Genomic DNA, 19,096 nt, shown 5'->3' with positions numbered 1-19,096 from the left:
CCATGTTTCTTCTCCTGGCTTACAGGCAAAAGCTCAAGTGCAAGACCTCCTAGCGGATACAGGTCCAGTGCTTTATGGGCATTTAAACGGGCATTGGATAGGCATATGGAGGATAGTGGGCTAGTGTAGGTTAGGTGGGCTTGGATCAGCGCAACATCGAGGGCCAAAGGGCCTGTACTGCGCTGTATTTTTCTATGTTCTATGTTCTATGTTCTATGTTCTATGCTGGTCGGAGGAGGCAGAGGATCAACTCCAGTGCTGTCTAGAATTGGCTGATTGGGCCATGTTCAAACAGTCCGCAGGTACCTTGGACAAGTACACCACCACTGTCACGGATTTTATCAGCAAGTGTGTGGAGGATTGCATACCGAGGAAGTCAATCCGGGTGTTCCCCAGCAGGAAATCCTCGATGAATCAGGAGAAACAGAACCTGCTAAAAACCAGGTGTGAGGACTTCAGATCAGGAGACCTACTCAAACATAAGTATGACCTTTGCAGAGCCATTAAGATCGCCAAGGACCAATACTGATCCAAACTAGATACCCAGACAGTCACCTGGAGACTATGGCAAGGACTGAATGACATCACAGGTTCTAAAAAGAGACAGTGCAAGATAGCAGACAATGACCTCCCAGATCGTCTCAACACCTTCTATGCTCGCTTTGAGCAGAATTTCACCGGAGAGGTAACACCTATTCCGACAAGTCCTGACAAACCTATCCCAACAGTTACTGCATTGGAGGTCAGATCAGTTTTCCTTTGTGTGAATCCAAGGAAAGCAATGGGACCAGACGGAGTACCAGGCCATGCACTCAGAGCATGAGCAGATCAACTGGCAGAGGTCTTCCCGGACATCTTCAATCTCTCCCTGCAGCAGGCCACTGTCCCTGCCTGTTTCAAGAGGGCCAACATCATCCCTGTGCCTAAGAAGGCTCATGCAGCATGTCTCAATGACTACCGCCAAGTGGCCCTAACTTCGGTGGTCATGAAGTGCTTTGAAAGGCTGGTCATGGCATTAATCAACTGCAGCCTCCCCACTACTCTTGATCCACTCCAATTTGCCTATCAGACCAACAGATCTACGTCAGATGCCATATCACTTGCTCTTTACTCCTCCACAGAACATCTTGACACAAAGAACAGCTACGTAAGAATCCTACTCGTAGACTACAGTTCAGCCTTCAACATGATTATCCCCTCAAGACTGATTACTAAACTAAGCCCCACTCTGCAACTGGATCCTCATGTTTCCTGACCCACAGACCACAATCAATGAAGATTGGAGACAATATTTCACCCTTACTAACACTCAACACTGGAGCCCCTCCAGGGATGCGTACTCAGCCTACTGTACTTACTGTATACCCATGACTGCATTGTCAAATACCAGACTAATGCCATTTACAAGTTTGCTGATGACACTATCATATTCAGTCAAATCTCAGATAGCGACATAACAGACTACAGACGGGAGGTGAAAGACCTGGAAAAATGGTGCACTGAGAACAACCTAGCTCTAAATGCCAGCAAAACCAAGGAACTCATTATTGACTTTCGGCGGGATGCTACTCATGCCCCCCCTACACATTAAAGCACAGAGGTGGAACGAGTGGAGAGTGTCAAGCTCCTGAGAGTGGTCATCCACTACAAGCTTTCTTGGACTCTTCATGTGGACACACTGGTTACAAAGGCCCAACAATGTCTCTTCTTCCTCAGGGAGCTGAGGAAATTTAGCATGATGTGAATACCCTTGCCAACTTTTAAAGGTGCGCCACCAAGAGCATTCTGTCTGAATGTATCACTACCTGGTAATGGCAACTGTACCATTCAAGATCGGAGATGGTTACAGAGAGTGGTGAACTTGGCCCGGACAATCACAAAGGTCAACCTCCAATCCATAGAATCCATCTACCAGGCCCACTGTCAATGAAAGGCTGCCAGCATTCTCAAAGATCCATCCCACCCTGGCAATGTTATTCTACAGCCTCTACCATCAGGGAGAAGGTACAAAAGCCTGAACACGCACCAGCCAGTTTCAAAACAGTTTCTACCCTACAGTTGTTATATTACTGAATGGCCTCACAAACTCTTAACATTCTCCTGTACCTGTCTTTTTGTTTTTGCAGCTGTTTACCTATTATTCACTTATCTATATGCCACTTAACTCTGTGATCTGCCTGTATTGCTTGCAAGACAAAGCTTTTCACTGTGCCTCGGTACACGTGACAATAAATTCAATACATTCTTTTCCATATCCACCTTATTTGTTCAGGATCCTGCATATTTCAGTCAAGTTACCCCTCACTCTTCTAAGTTACAGTTAAAACAAGCCCAGTCTGTTCAAACTTACCTGAGAAGAAAATAAACTTATTCCTGGCATCAATTTACTAAATCTGCTCTGTATGTCTCTGACAAATTTACACCCTTCCTTAAATAAGCAGACAAAAACTGTACACTGTATTTGAAATGTGGTCTCACCAATGCCCTGTATAAATGAGGCATCACAAAGTGAACCACTTCACATCTTCGCACAATGTACTCCATTTGCCAGATTTTTGCCCACTTACTCAACCTGTTTATGTCTGTCTGCAACCTTGTGTCCTTTTCACAATAATCGTTCTGACCTATCTTGATGTCATCTATGAATTTAGCTGCATCCGTTCCCCTCAGCTAAGACATTGATGTAAATTGTTAAAAATTGATGCCCCAACATGGAACTCTGCAGGACTCCTCACGTCCTGCCAATCAGAAAAGATCCGTTAATGCATATTTTCTAACAGCCAGCTAATCATGTGAACGTTTCCCCTTAATTAGGAGTTTTTAATCATAATTAGGAGAATTATAACTTTTTACATGGCACCTAGTGAAAGGCCTTCTGGAAATCCAATATAATACATATACATATTACTCTTTATCAACTCTGCTTGTTATATTCTCAAAGAACTCTAAGCAAATTTGTGAAACATGATTTCTCTTTAAGAAAAACACGTTAATTCTATTTGCTTGTATTAAGCTTTCTAAACATCCTGCTATGTCTTCAATCATAAGAGACTCTAATGTTTTCCAAATGAGAGATGTTAGGCTAATTGGTCAATAGTTTTCTGTTTTCTGTCTCGGCTCTTTCTTCAACAGAGCTGTCACATAAATGATTTTCCAATTGGCTGGAATATTTCAGCCAATGTCTCCAAAATCTCTGAAGCAATTCCTTTAGAACCCTTGGCAGCAGGTCATCAGTCCGAACTTATTTGCCTTCCATCCAATCAGTTTGTCAAATGCTTTGTCCCTTGTGATAAAAACTGTTGCAAAATCTCTCCTCCCATTAGCACCTTGCTTGCAACATTGCCATTTAGAGTGCCCATGTAAAATAATGAAGAGTTGATTCTAGTCAGGCCAAATGGAAGTCCATTCAGCTGCACTCTTCACTTCTCCCAGACCACCAACTTGATACCAAAACAGAAAATAGAGTGACAGATGTTAGAGATGGTACCAAGTACACAGTACTAGGTCAGGTACTGGCCTCTATCATCTCTAAAAGGGATCAAATGTAGGGTTAGCAGATGAGAGAAAGATAGGTAGCAAAGTAAATTGTGAAAAAGAAGCTGCAAAGGGATATCAACAAAATATTGGCTGATGGAATATAAGGTGGGAAAATGAGAACTTGCCATCTTTGTTAGGAAGATGCAGTGAACGGTATATTATATAAATGGAGAGAGATTGCAGAACTCTGCAGTATGGAAGAAAATGGATGTCATGAGTCGCAAGGTTAGGATTGTACAGTAAATGAGTATGTATGCAAAAGGAATGTTGTTAATAATTGCAAGGGGATTGGAAGGCACAAGTAGAAAAGTTTTGCTACAGCTCTATGAGGAATTAGTGAGGCCACATCTGGAGTACTGTGTACAATTTCAGTCACCTTATTTTTAAAGGGAACAGTTGTATTAGAAGCAGAAAAGAGCAGTTTCATTCAACTGGTGCCTGGGATGAGGGAACTTTCTTAGTTGGAAAGTGTAGATGAATTAGACCTGCATTCATTGAAATTTAGAAGAATGAGAGATGATTTTATTGAAACAAAAAAAGACCCTGAAGGGACTTTGCAACATAAATATTGAAAAGATATTCCCCTTGTGGGAGAGATTAGACATAGGGAAACAGTTTAAATATAAGGGAGGTGATGATTTAAGGTGGAGATGAGGAGAATTTCTTTTTTTCTCTGAGAAGAATGGGTTTGTGGTACTCCCTTTCACCCGAATGGTGGAGGCAGGGTCATTGAACATTTTTAATATAGAAATAGGTTCTTAACTAACACACAACACAATGTGTATTGGGGGTTATTAGGAAAGAGGAGTTCATGCCATAAACTCATCAAAGGACAGAGCAGGCTCAGGAGGCTGACTGACCTACTCCTGCTCCCAATTTGTGTGTTCAGTTATAAGCACTGATTGTTGGGGCAACTGTGGTGCAGCGGTCGTGTCCCCATCTCTGAGCCAGGTGGCCTGGGTTCAAATCCCACTTGTTCTGGAGTATCGTAAACATCCTGAGTGGATAGATTAGGGAATATGCAAAGTTGATGCAATTTTACAAGTGGATGAAAGTAGTTTCGATCAAATTTGTTATTTTGATGAAAGGCAAATGAGCCTGCCCACAACTAGATGTGATCATTACTCGGCACCAGGTTTGGAGCAAATTGGGCACTTGATTGCTGATATTATCTAAATGTGACAGTGGGACTGTTTTAAAGAAGATTAAAACGAAAACAAGCTCCTATGTACTTTGATGCATACTTATTCACATTTTTGTTTTAGCAGCCAAGAATGCCATGAAATTGGCAGCACTGCCTAGCAGTGAACTCAGCACTCATACTCTCCCACATGTTTTTGTGACCCCTGCAAAAACAACCAACACAAGACTTTGCATAACTCCTGCCATGTGATTAAATGTAATAGAAGATGAAGGCACTGCCTGAGTTATACCATCTCCAGCGTCTGTCACATGTATTCTGTTTGGGTGTTGAGATGGCAGTCTGGGAGAAGGGAAGGATGTAGCTGAATGTGCTACCATTTGGACTGACTGGAATCAACTTTTAATTATTTTACGTGATCATTCTAAATTCCAAAGCTGCAGAAACCACATGCAAAAATAAATTGCAAAGTGCCTGCCCCAGCCATGATGCCCTCAGAGTGATTTTAAACAGATTTCAGGTTACAGTGTGGAGATAACCTACTCTATTGAGTTTGCACTGGCAGAATGTCCTGAGTCAACACAGGTAGTTTAGAAACAAAAACATAAATTGTAGGAGAAGCTTAGCCGGTTTGGCAGCATCTGTGGAGTGAAATCAGAATTAACGTTTCAGGTCAAGTGACCCTCCGTCAGAACTGAAGAAGTAAACAGTAAGTTTAGAACCATTTTGCCTGTAAGGTCACCCCCTGATGTAGAAAGGGCGGCATGATGACTCAGTGGTTAGCACTGCTGCCTCACAGCACCAGGGTCCCAGGTTTGTGACCCAACTGTCTGTGTGGAGTTTGCACATTCTCCCTGTGTCTGCATGGGTTTCCTCTGGGTGCTCAGGTTTCCTCCCACAGTCCAAAGATGTGCAGGTCAGGTGAATTGGCCATGCTAAATTGCCCGTAATGTTAGGTGCATTAGTCAGAGGGGAATGGGTCTGTGTGGGTTGGTCTTCGGAGGGTTGGTGTGGACTTCTTGGGCCATAGGGCCTGTTTCCACACTTTGGAGAATCTAATCTCAAATGTGAGAAGAAGTTTCACTGATTAAAGCCTTGCTTTCTGTCTGACATGTAAAACATCTTTCTGATTTATTTATTCGGTTGAAGTGTATATAATCTGCCTACTGAAGAAAAGCACACACGATAGCATCGACTAAAGACATGGAGTTTGGAAATTGGGAACTACTTCAGTTTCATAACTTGCTAGAGTCCAGCATCGGTTTTTGTTTCTTATGTTTGTGCTCAACAGAGGGAGGCAGGAGCATAATAACGTTACTGTGCTAATAATTCAGAGTAGCAGAGTAATGTTCGAAGGACATTGGTTTGAATCCCACCATTGCAGATGATGAAATTTGAATTTAATAAATGGCTGGAAGTAAAAGCTTGTCTAATGGCAGCCATGTATCAATTGTTGTAAAAACCCATCTGGTTCTCACATGGTCCTTTCAGGAAGGAATCTCTAATCCTTACCTGGTCTGGCTTACATATGATTCCAGAGTACAGTAATGTGGTTGACTCTCCACCATCTTCTGAAATAGCCTAGCAAGCCAGTCAGTTAGGAATGGGTAATAAATGCTTGCTAAACACTATCACTCAGGTCACATGAATGAATTTTTTAAAAATGTCAGGCCGCATGCCTCACATCAGCAGCTTGAAGGTGAGGCTCAAGAGAGGTGGGGTGGTTGCAATTGGTACTGCAATGGTTTGGGGACTCTTCCGGCATGAGGGGTTCGGAAACCAGAAGAACGCTCAAATTCTCCAGGAATATTTTTATGTCTTTTGCAAAATGTACTTTCTGAAGCTGCAGATTGCTCAGGTTGTTATTGAAATGCTGAAAAGTCTGGGAATCAAGCATAGTGCAAGTGAAAAATATTATGTGAACTCCTTAGTTATGTATGTAAGGGACTGAATAATTTGTTTAGATGACTAAGTAACATAATGGCAAAACCTCCTTTACCAATATGGCAGCACCAAGGCACTAAGGGAATTGAGGAACACTACCCTTGACATCAAGCCAAAATTTGACTGGATGTAGCACTAAGGAGCCCTAGAGAAATTGGAATCAATGGAAATCTAGGCAAAAACTCTCTGCCAGTTGGAGTCATGCGTAACACAAGGGATAGCACTGGTTGTGATTATTAAAGGTTAATCATTTCAGGCACAGAATATCACTGCAAGAGTTCCTAATGATAGTGTCATAGGCCCAACCATTTTCACTACTTCATCAGGTCAGAGGTGGCAATGTTCTTTAGATTGCACAATGTTCAGCACCGTCCATGATTCCTCAGATACTGACACAGTCCATCTCCAAATATGACAAGACTTGGACACCATTCAAGCATTGGTTGATAAGTGGCAAGTAACATTCATGTCACATTGACCATTCCTAACCATTCCTAATCATTGATATTCAATGATGTTGTCATTGCTGAATCTCCAACATCAATATCCTGTTGACCAAGAGCTGAACCACATCAAACATATGGATACTGTAAATAGAAAAGCAGGCTAAAGGTTGGGAATTTGTAGTGAGCAAATTGACCCCTTGAAGCCTGTCCATTATCTATAAGGCACCAGTCAGGAATTTGATGGAATACTCTCCAATTGACTGTATGAGTGCAACTCCAACAACACTCAAGAGGCTTGACACTATCCATGACAAAGGAGCTCATGTGACAGCAAACTGTTGACCCAGAGTTCCAGCAGTGAGCACCATCTGCAAGGTGCACTGCTACAACTCAACAAAGCCTATCGGATGCCATTTTTCAAATCTGTAACTTCTACCACCCAGAAGGTTAAAGTCAGCAACTACATGGGAACACCAACACTTGTGAGTTCTTCTTTACCCCAATCTGACTTGAAAATATATTGCCGTTCCTTCAGTGTTGCTAAGTCAAATTCATAGAACTCCTCCTAAGCACTAAGAGTACCGACATCACATGACCTTTGAGAAGGCAGCCCATCATCACTCTCTCAAGGACAATTAGAGCTAGGCAATGAATGCGGGTCTGGTCAAGAATGCCATGAATGATTAAAAAAAAAAGCACAGTTGCAGATCAGACACAGAAAACTGATTCCAAATAAAGTCATAGAGATGTACAGCACAGAAATGACCCCTTTGGTCCAACTTGTCCATGTTGACCAGATATCCTAAATTAGTCTAGACCCAACTGCCATCATTTGACCCATATCCCTCTAAATCCTCCCTATTTATTTACCCTTCCAGAAGTTTTTAAAATGTTGTAATCATACCGGCCTCCACCACATCCTCTGCGTGAAAAGGTTGCCCCTTATGTCCCTTTTAACTCTTTGCCCTCTCACCCTAAACCTATGCCCCCTAGTTTTGGACTCCCCTACCCCAGGGAAAAGACATTGGCTATTCACCCAATTCACGCCCCTCATGATGTTATAAACTTCTATAACGTCATCCTTAGCCTCTGATGCTTCAGTCTCTCCCAATAGCTCAAACCCTCTAAGACTGGCAATATCCTTGTAAACTTTTTCTGAACCCTTTCAAGTTTCACAACATCTTTCCTATAGCAGGGAGACCAGAAATGAATGCAGTATTCCAAAAGAGATCTAACCAATGTCCTGCATAGCCGCAACAAGACCTCCCATCTCCTATACTCAATGTACTGACCAACAAACACAAGTATTCCAAATGCCTTCTTCACTTGCCTGCCTATTTGTGACTTCACTTTCAAGGAACTTTGAACCTATACTCCAACGTCTTTTTGTTTGACAAAATTCCCCAGGACCTTAACACTCAGTGTGTAAGTCGTGCCTGATTTGCCCTACCAAAATGTAGCACCTCACGTTTTTTTCATTAAACTCTATCTGCCACTTCTCGACCCATTGGCCCACCTGATCCAGGTTGTATTCTGAGATAACTTTCTTTACTGTTAACTGCACCACCATCATCTGCAAACTTATTAACCATACCCCCTATATTCACATTCAAATCATTTATATAAAAAACAGTGGAACCAGAATTGTATTAATCCTTTTTTATCCCCATTACTATGTAAAAATTGATATAATCTGGATCAATGTGATCTTGAATTTGTGTGTCGAACAGAGAACATTGTCATATGCTCTGGGTTAACTGCAACGTAAGGAGATATTTTGGAATGTGTGGTGCATAAGTCTGACTCCTGGCACACAACATGAGAAAGTATCTATAGCAGATTTGGATTTGTAACTCATCCCTTAATCCTCAGAGTTGATTGAATGCTGAACATGTTTGTATCGCATTCCTTTGTCCACTATTTTAGCAAAAGCATTAACCCAGTGCACAATATGTCTTTTAAGACATTCTATATCTGCTTATTACAAAGAACACCCTGTAAATATAGGCAAAATATACAGCACATTTATTTAATGCAACTTGCTGCACAATAATACACAAATAATTTATGTTCTACCTCAAACTTTTGCAGGAAACTAAACCACTTCAAGCAATTACCTGATGACAGATTGAACCACAGCAACTCTTCTAATGATCCCCAACCATTAACAGATTTGGAGAATGGGCTGACAGAGATATGTTGGAGAATTTGTATTGATACAAATGTGAAATATACATAAAACCTTGAGCTAAATTCAACTAGTGAGTGAATTCACTGTGTTATTGTCCGAACTTCCAACCAACAATTACTTTTAAATTAAAGTCGGGGAAATTGAAAACCATTAATTGCGACAGTATCATCGAGTACAAGAAAATGCCTCAACATGCTTTATATTAAGAAGGATAAATTGTGGACGGCAAGAAGATATGGGAAAGGAGCAAGTAAGTTAAAGTTAAGGCCAGATGCATCATAGTGGCACTTGCTGAAATTTGGGAATGGTTGGCATGAGGGAAGGAATTAGCCAGAGAGCTCCAGAGTAAAAAACAAAAATGTCTGAACAGGGAGCATCACAATGTTCGAGGAACAGAGGACACCTAAATGGAGTTAAGACAATAATGTGTGGGCATGTCAGCGAGTCGCACTGTTGTTATGATTGAAGTCGTTACCACCATCCTATTTTAATGTAGGAAAATGCAGCGCCTGATTGCTTTAGTGTGATAGGGGAAAGCCACTCCTTGGTCAAACTAGAAAACGTCTCTTGTACTTAACAAGATAGTTATTGTATGTCAGCAAATAGTTACAGATTACAAGGGGCTGCCCAATTTAAGAACGTTTGACTCATGAATGCTCATACTTATAAATGTGACCCTATGCAGGGGTGTAATTTAAAGATCCAAGATATGATCTTTTCCTGGAATTACAAACAGCTATTTTATACTATTTTGCACTTTGTTATAAATTGCATACAAATCGACTTGTGGACAGACTCAAGAGCGGAACCTGCCTGGGGGTTGCCTGTATATTGAGATACTAGATATTGAGAGGACCAGATGTAACATCTCACTCATTTAAGATCCTAAGTCATTTTGTCCACAGACAATTTAACATCATCATAATGAGTGGTATTTATGGGACTTCTCAGAATTCACTCTTTCAGACATTTTCAGATCAATATCTCTCCCATGGTCTCTATCATTCTGAGTATTATACATTTGTTTCTGCGATTACATTTACCACTACCCCGTCTCCCCTCCCATTGTCTTTGATTGTCTATGTTCAGCTGATCTGAAGGTTTCATTATTCTCCTGGAACACACTCTGTTTGGACATGAAGAGTAGTTTGCTGTGTGGAAAATTATCTGATTCTCCTCCTGATAATTTGACGACTGTAGTCTCATTTAACCTGAAGGATCTTTAATCTCTTGGATTTCCTTCACAGAGGACATCTGTCCTGCTAAAAAAAAGCAACTACTTCCTTGCATTGTCTTTAATATTCAGATATTAAATGTTCCTTCTCAGTGGTGGCTTCCAGGTTGTAAAGCCATTACTTTAACATGCTGATTATTTTAAGCTTTCTCATTTGCCCTCAGTGATTGCTTTGGTGATGAAAGCAACATGTTCACGTTCTTAGTTCTGTTTATTTGATGATTGCTTTTGGTTTGGTATGATTTTGGTTTGGGATGATTTTGGTTTGGGATGATTTTGGTTTGGTATGATTTTGGTTTGGGATGATTTGATGATTTTTATCACAGTTGCTGAGGATTCTTTCTGGAAAAATAAAAAAGACACATGTTCTGCTTGACCTTTCCTCTTTTGAGTCACCTCAACATCTAGCATCAGGCTTGAATCTCTAATGGCTATTTTATAGTTATTTGTGTTGTACTCTGAGCTATATCAGTTACAGATTTGTCAATTAGGGCATGCAAATTATATTGTTTATTGGCTCTGTCATTGCTCATTTTTCCTCCCATTACCTGCTGGCTCTTGCAGCCTGAGCATTGATAGCAGTAGAAAACACTCATGTCAATCCAATGTAGCCACTGGCGTCCATCTCATCTCATTGGCAGTCAAAAACAAATTTCTTATGCTAACATAACTAATCTCAATGGATTCTGTGTTTTGTTCAGTTTCTGCCATGAGTCTTGTGATGAATCTTCTACCTTTGACAAGTTGCTTATTGACTACAGTTTCTTAGTTTAATATTGTTTAATATCTTCCACCATTTGAAAAAACCTGAGTTCAAAAATGATTGCCCATGCAAGAGTGAGAATTCATGACTGTGAGTTATGTATAGGTTTTCTACTATTTTGCTTCTCTTATATTGAAGAGTTGCTTGTCACATAGTTTTTATCTTAAGTGTAATAGTTCCTGAACCACGAGGTTACATTTTGACCAGCTGTGGACAATTATTTTTTTTTAACCACAGTTCACTATGTGTTAATGTGGTGACACTTGCCTCACTGTCTAATGTGAAAATCATGAGATGTTCACTGACATAAATATCAGCTTGCCAAAATGTAAGGTTCATCTATTTCACTTATTTCACCTAGGATCACTTTCTTTTTTCTTCAGTTGTATATTATTTTATTGCATTAACCTTTTTTGTGTGGGTAGCTATTGGATTCCTGTTTTTCTGAAACTGTGTCTCACCTCCATATGTTTTCTGAAGATAACCTATTGTCTGTACCTGTGAGGTTTCTTTGCTCCACTGTGCTGGCAAGAACTTTTTGTGTCTGATGCCTGTCTTAATTGCTATACACATTTTTGTGTATGCCATTTTGGTTTTATAGTTTAAGAATTAATGGACTTTGCTTTTGTGGCAAGTTTGATCTTCTCCCCTTATGATTGATCTGTTGTTTCTGGTTTTCTGTTTCATCGACTATCTGAATGAATTTCTCTAAGTCTTCTTTAGATTGCAATGCATCTGACAAAGATTAATCAGCAATACCTACAATAATTCCATTTCATTCAAATCCTGACTTGAAGTCACCAGAGTAACATTTCTCCATTAATCTGCAGCAATCATTAATGATTTCCCTGGAATTTAATTTAATTTCATTTAATCTTACTCTTTCAAGAAGCTAATTAGTTCTGAGGTTGAAGTAATTGTCAAAAGCTTCCATACCTCTTCAGACTCTTGCTTGAAATATCTTTAGAAATACCTGTTGCTATACTTATCATCATTAGCTATACTTCCAAGCCTTGTTCAGCTTCTGGTTTAGAATCTAATTTGGGACTATTCTAAATCCCAAAATAGTCTTCTCCAAGGTGTTCAATTTGGTGTTGAATTTGGCCATTTCTGCAATTAAGTCTTCTTTACTCTATTGCTTCCGATACCATGTCTTGCTCATTTGATTATATATTTTGTTTGCTTAAAAGGTTTTTATTTTGCATGTAGTAGATGTTCAGCTGCATTTGCTGCCATCCTGGAAATAGTTCTACATTATCAGCTAGAAAGGAGGTTTCGCACTTTTTGCAGTTAGTAGGGACGTTTCCTGACCTTCAAGCATAAATTACTTGGAGAATTATTGCCTTTTCATTGCTTCATTGTAAGGATTCCACTGTTCACTGTCTTAATAAATGACTCCTGATATAACCATAGTTTTACTGAATATTGCACATTGCTGTGCTTTAAATAAATGTCTCTCCCATTTAGCGTAGTCTTGATGAAGCATCTCCCACCACTTCCCTGGCCTAAATGAAGTCTACCAAAAATTACATATTCTTTTAGACCACGTCTGTTTTGGTTTTTAACCTAGATGATGTTATCACTTTAACTACTGCCCATATCATACACCCAGACCTCTGATCAATATTTCTTTTGTTGTCCTTGAATTCAAATTTGGTTACCGTGCCTCACAGTTCCTGCTCACTTTGGCAGCAACACTCAACCTGAGCTCAAAGTTTTTTCTTAAGTCTTCCCATTCCAGTCAGAATTATTGCACTATTTTAAAGTTTGCCTTGGCTGACCAGGGATTTCAGAGCCTCTGATGTCTATTCATTCACAGCTGAACTCCAACTCAGCAAATGCCACTGCTTCACAAAACAACTGCTATCTGCTTTGGAGTTACTAATTCTCCTTCTCCCAAGAGTTTTTTCCTCTCCTGTTGCACCCGCTGTTTTACCAGGACTGCACTGAATCATAGAAAATAAGAACAGGAAAAGGCCATTTGGCCCTTCAAGTCTGTTCTGCTGTCCATTCTATCCCCATGCCTTTTGATCCCTTTAGCTCTAAGGATTGTATCAATCTCCTTTTTTAAAACATTCAATGTTTTGGCCTCAACCACTTTCAGTGGCAGAGAATTCCACAAGCTCACCACCCTTAGGGGGTATATATTTTTGTAATCCCAGTCCTAAATGGGAAAGTCTTGTAATGCTGCTGCTCTTGTAACAAGGTTAGGTTCTCCTTGGCTTTTTTATCAGGAGGTCATAAAGACACAGACCCCAGAATGTCTGGGGTTGATCTCCTTGAGAATGCTTTCAAGGTTTTTCTTTTAAAAAAAAACACTTGAAAATGAAAGGGGAAATGGCCAGTTCTCCCAGCTTTACTCTGGTTTGGTTTGAGTTTTAGCAGAAAGCAGGAAGTCAGTTTGAGGCTGCTGGTCCAAGAAACAACTCCATGGAAGATGGTGTTCCATATTGCTATCTCTCTCTCTCCTGCAAAACCCTGTGTTTAATTTTACCTTTTGTGCCAAGGGGTGTTTATTGGGATTGTTGCAAGTGTTTGGAACAGCATCATTAAATAGGGATAATCTACTAGATATTTGGTTAGGTTAAGTTATTTGGTATTCTGTTCTCTTCCATTTGTGTTTCATTCAGTAATCTTGTAAATAAATTCTGTTTTGTTTGAAACTAAGTGGTTTGACTAGCTGCGTCTCTCCTGGAATATCCACTGTACACCTGCTTAAAACAATGAGCAAAGTTAGTGTCTAGGCTACTTTCTTGAAATGTTTTGAGGGGGTCTGGTCTGGTCCATAACAGTCTGAAATGTTTTTCCAATTCACCGGAGCATTCTTCATTGTTGAGAATGGCCAAAAGGGTTTCTTCTAATGAGTTCTTAAATCTTTAGCTCTTCCCTGTTTCTGACTGTGCTATGTGAGCAGGCAACTTCAAGCAGAGTCTGAAAAATCTCACACCACTACTCACCATGTTGCATGAGCAGTCAGATCAAATCCACAACGTTGCTTACAATATTGTATGGACATACTGGACCTGTATGAACTTTATCTCATGATGAAGATTGGTGCCACTACCCTCTTTAAGTTTATAAAACAACATAGTCTATTTTGTCTGGTGTGGTAGAGAAAAACTACTTCCTGCTCTAAATAGAAATGTTTCTCATAGTTAGTAAGATATATTTTATTGCATATAAGCAAGTAGTTACAAGCTATATTGATATGATCGACATTGTAAGGTTGACCTGATGTCAGGTTTCACTCCTTCAAGATCCTAATCTATTTTGCCCACCAGTGGACTTGACACCATCATACTGGGTGGTGTTTGTGGCACACCTCTTCATTACCTCTTTCAGAGCCATACAACTGGAAAGAAATTTGTCAGAGGTGTTTTTGGATACAATTATGGAGGATCTTGAAGTCTACAACAGAGAGACGCTGAGTGTGACAGTATTTCAAGTTTAGAGAGGAAAAGAGAGACACTGTTCAAAAACAAATTTCATAGTCAACAGTGCTATGGATCAGACCCAGACTCCCTCAAAATATTTTAAGAAGGTATTCTAGACCCCAGCTTTTTCTTGTTTTAAAGGCAAATATTAAGCGTCTGTTCAAAATGCAATGCGACCTGTCAAACTACTCGATGTTAAGCAAAACACAATTTATGTAAACACTGTAGTTAAAATATAACTAAAAAAAGAGGAATTTAGAATAACTTAACTCTATTGGAAAATTTAACAGATTAATACACATAGTCAGGAGAAAGTGCGGACTGCAGATAGCTATAACTAATTAACTGTTCCATTATAATAACATTCCATACCACATCCCTTGGCAAGAAAAGGAAAACTCAGACACAGACTCTCACATGCTGTTCTCCCATCCAGGAGGGAAGAAAACATCAAGAGAAAATTCAGAGAGAGTAGCAGCCAGGAAACATTTGCTGAATCACCCAACTCTGTTAAGATCCCAATAGCTTCTGACGCGACTGAAAAAAACAAAAGCCAGATTGTGGATTTGTGAGACCTGGCCACACCCATTCAGGCTATTAAAAAAAAGCCCAAGGCATCCCAAAATGTTTACTCAAGAGGTCTTCAGTAGCCAGCTCAATACCTCTGTCTTACAGCCTCTCCTCAAAAAAAAAGAAACAGATGAATCAACCTCTTAATGTGACAATATCATCACAACCGAAATACACAGCATTATTCACTGGTTGCCTGGTTCTTTCACCTTTGCTGGCAGGTCTGCAGTCTGTGTTTCCTGTTGTTCCTTGCATATTCATTTGCACCTGTAGTTCCTCACTTGCACCAGGCCCAGAGAACAGCATGGTCCCATAGTTTGTTGGGTTTTAGTATTCTGTAAATACAGTTATTAATGCATCTAGCCAGCATGTTCATTGAAATTGTTCCTCCATTTTTGGTGCCTTTATGTTCCCTAATAGGTCCTTGACATAACATCCATCCTGCTCTGGCCTCCTCCCCATCCAACATTTGACCATGCTGTAGACTGTCTTGTGGGGTCACAAAGGAAAGACATCCATGTGTATCAAGGCATGGTGCATTGGCCAGAGTGCTCAAAGCATGTTCATGCACCTTCATGTAGGTGCCTCACAGTGAATTAGAACCCCAATCATTCCAGACTTCTCATCATAGACCTATCACCCCTTTTCTTCCATGAGAAACACTGAAAACTGGAGGCTCCTGTCTTGCCCTCTGCCATCAATGCCCCATAAAGCTTGTATTTCTCTCCCTTCCTCCATGATGTTGTGCATATCATAGACATCACTAGATGCCAGTCAGCCCGCAATCTACTGTTGCTCCCAGACTTTATGGAATCTTGTTAGAAGATGATGCCACAAGTTCTGAAGTGAAGATGGTTTAGTAGCAGCTGTGCCTTGAGGATGGAATTGAGCTGAGCATAATTCTCACCCACTTGACTTATGCTTCGTAAGATGCTCCCTAAGTTGATAAAATGTTCTAATATTAACTCTGCCCACCGCAGAAAAGGTCTCCTCCTACTTAAAGCATTGCCTTTTCACTAGTGCCCATGACTGTGTCACAAAAAAGGTTCATTTCACTTTGACCATGAACATCAATATGTTCAATCCCCTTGTGTAACCCACCAACTTCCCTCATCAAACTGAATCCGCACCACCTCGCTATTCCTCTTCCCTGCTATTACTCTTGAATCTCTTTCTTTCCCCACCACCATTTACACTATTCTCATACTTAACCATGTTGACTTTCCCCTGCCTTGAGCCCCAAACTATCCAGGTACTAATTCCCCTCTCATTCTCCAAGTGACCTCCAACCTCACCTTCTGCAACCCAAGCACCAACAAGATTGCACGAACCTCACCCATGATTATGGAGCTCCAACCCTACCATATTCAGCTCCCTGCTTTGACTGTGACTATATGCTCTGCTGCATAGTTCCACCATTCAGACCCAAAACGTAAACTTTCAAAGGCACTGGTCATGCTCTGGACAGCCAGCTGTCTGTGACACACCCCGCTTGGCTATCACCCAACCAAACCAGGACAGAAGAGACATGTGTTGTATGTCAACCCTCTCGCCCTTCGATTGACATTGGTTCTCCTTTCCTGAAACAGTACCCCATTCTTCCCCAGTTTCTGCTCTTCCTTTTCCTACTGGCCCTGACTCCCTTGCCTTGGCTCCACTGGGAGACCCTAAACCACAATTTAGTCATTCGCATTGGTTCATTAATGCCTTGCTATGGGACAGAGCAAGAATTATTGAGGCTAAATTCCAGAAAAATGTCAAGCTCACCAGATGCATGCCTCATTTAAGCAGTTGGGTAACTTAGTGTGCTTATATCTTAATTGGGTATAATTGAACTTAATTCCAATCTGTTGGCCTTTGAGATCCAAATATATGCAATAAGCTTCCCAACTTCTGAAGTCAGGCACGTCGGCCCATGACTTAATGTCAGAGCATTGAATTGCTAACATTTATCAGGCTGTGAATATTCTGAAGTTTGAACTCCCATATGATAAAGTTATCCACCCTCCTCCAGGACTGGAGGTTCTGATGAGACTCCATTAGGCACTTGAATTGAGGATTGATTTATTGAATATTAATTCTCAAAACATGGACGTCACTGACCAGGCTGAGATTTAGTGCCCATACCTTGGTTTTCCCTTAAAACTTTCTATCAAATCCTCTTGAGTTACCACAAAGATTGTGCCCATGGATTCTGGACATTATCCATAAGACATTTTTAACATCAGGAAATTTTAAAAAGTGGTTCTCAAATTGCTAGCTTATTTAAAATGTCCCTAATAGATTTAGTGCACAGATTTAAGTAGAGATAGTGTTGAGGGAACGGGGACTCTGCAGAAGGACAGGTGAGGAGAGTGAGCAAAGAAGTGGCAGATGGAATACAATATGGGAATGTGTAAGGTTGTGCACTTTGGAAGGAAGAATAGATATGTAGACAGTTTCTAAATGGGGAAAGGCTTCGGAAATCTGAAGCACAAAGATTCAAGATTCAAGTTTCAAGATTATCTAAAGGTAAATAAACATGCAGGTTTAGTTGCAGTTATGAAAGAAAATTCATTTTGAGAGGGCTGAAGTACAAGAATAGAGATGTACAGAGATACACAGCTGAGGCTATATAAAGCTCTGGTCAGTCCGCATTTGAAATATTCCGAGCAATTTTGGTCCTGTATCTAAGGAAGGGTTTGGAGGGTGTCACAGAAATTTCACTCAAATGGTCCCAGGATGAAGGGCTTATCATATAAGAAGCGGTTGAGGATCCAGAGTCTGTACTTGATGGAGGTTATAAGGATGAGTGGGGTGAATCTCACTTATATTTATAGAATACTGAGATGCATGGATAGAGTGGATATGGAAAAATGCTCCCACTAATAGGAATGGAATCCAAGGGCACAGCCTCAGAGTGAAGGGACAACACTGTCAAACTGAGATGAGGAGGAATTTCTTCAGCCAAGAGTGATGAATCTGTGGAATTCATTGCTTCAGAAGGCTGTGGAGGCTAGGTCATTGAGTGTATGTAAGACTGAGATAGATAGGTTCTTAATTAGCTAAGGGATCAAGGGTTACTGGCAGAAGGCAGAGATTGGAGTTGAGAGACATTTCATCCATGATTAAATGGTAGAGCAGACTCGATGGGTTGAATGGCCTAATTCTGCTCTTATATCTTATGTTCTTATTGTGGTCCATGTATACTGGCCCAGAATAAGCAGATATATGTAATAATTGCTATTACATATTGTCCTTCTGGTTGATGCTAGTTTAAAGGGAATACCATTCTCAAATTAAAAGGCATCAGAATAATTATAACAATATGCTCTCCATCTCCATTCTCTTGGTATTATTTAATAATATTTTATTGTGTTTATGAACAGCATAAAAGTACAGCATTGCACAATTTCATACTAGTTAACTTTTGGTGCTACTAATGATGACAGAATCGAAAGTGTATAGTGATTTCTATACTGCATGTTATTAGAATGTAAAATAATTTTCAAGGGAGATAAGGCAATTTTGTGAAGATTTCTGCTCCTACACTATTGGTTCTTTACTTTGCTTTGAGAATGTAATTGAGTATTTCTGTAGACTTTTGCGTTGCTCAAATTTAAGCTTTCCTTTGATGGCAAATGTTCATAAACATAAACTTAAAAGCTTTTCCAATTCAGAAAATAAACTTAAAGTTACTGGAGAAACCCTAACCACAGTAACTGGAAGTGTTAATAGTATGAGTTGAGTCAGATATTTTAAATCCAGAGGTGCCAATTCTAAGCTTATAGATTCCCAACAGATGGATTTTCCATACATACCATATGGAGACACCGTCTTCCTCATGTGAGTTACTT

This window comes from Chiloscyllium plagiosum, unplaced genomic scaffold (assembly GCF_037043375.1).
Source record: "Chiloscyllium plagiosum isolate Xiang-an unplaced genomic scaffold, Cpla_swu_hap1 HiC_scaffold_25, whole genome shotgun sequence".
In the NCBI taxonomy this organism is placed as follows: domain Eukaryota; kingdom Metazoa; phylum Chordata; class Chondrichthyes; order Orectolobiformes; family Hemiscylliidae; genus Chiloscyllium; species Chiloscyllium plagiosum.
Note: the sequence above shows the minus strand (reverse complement) of the source record.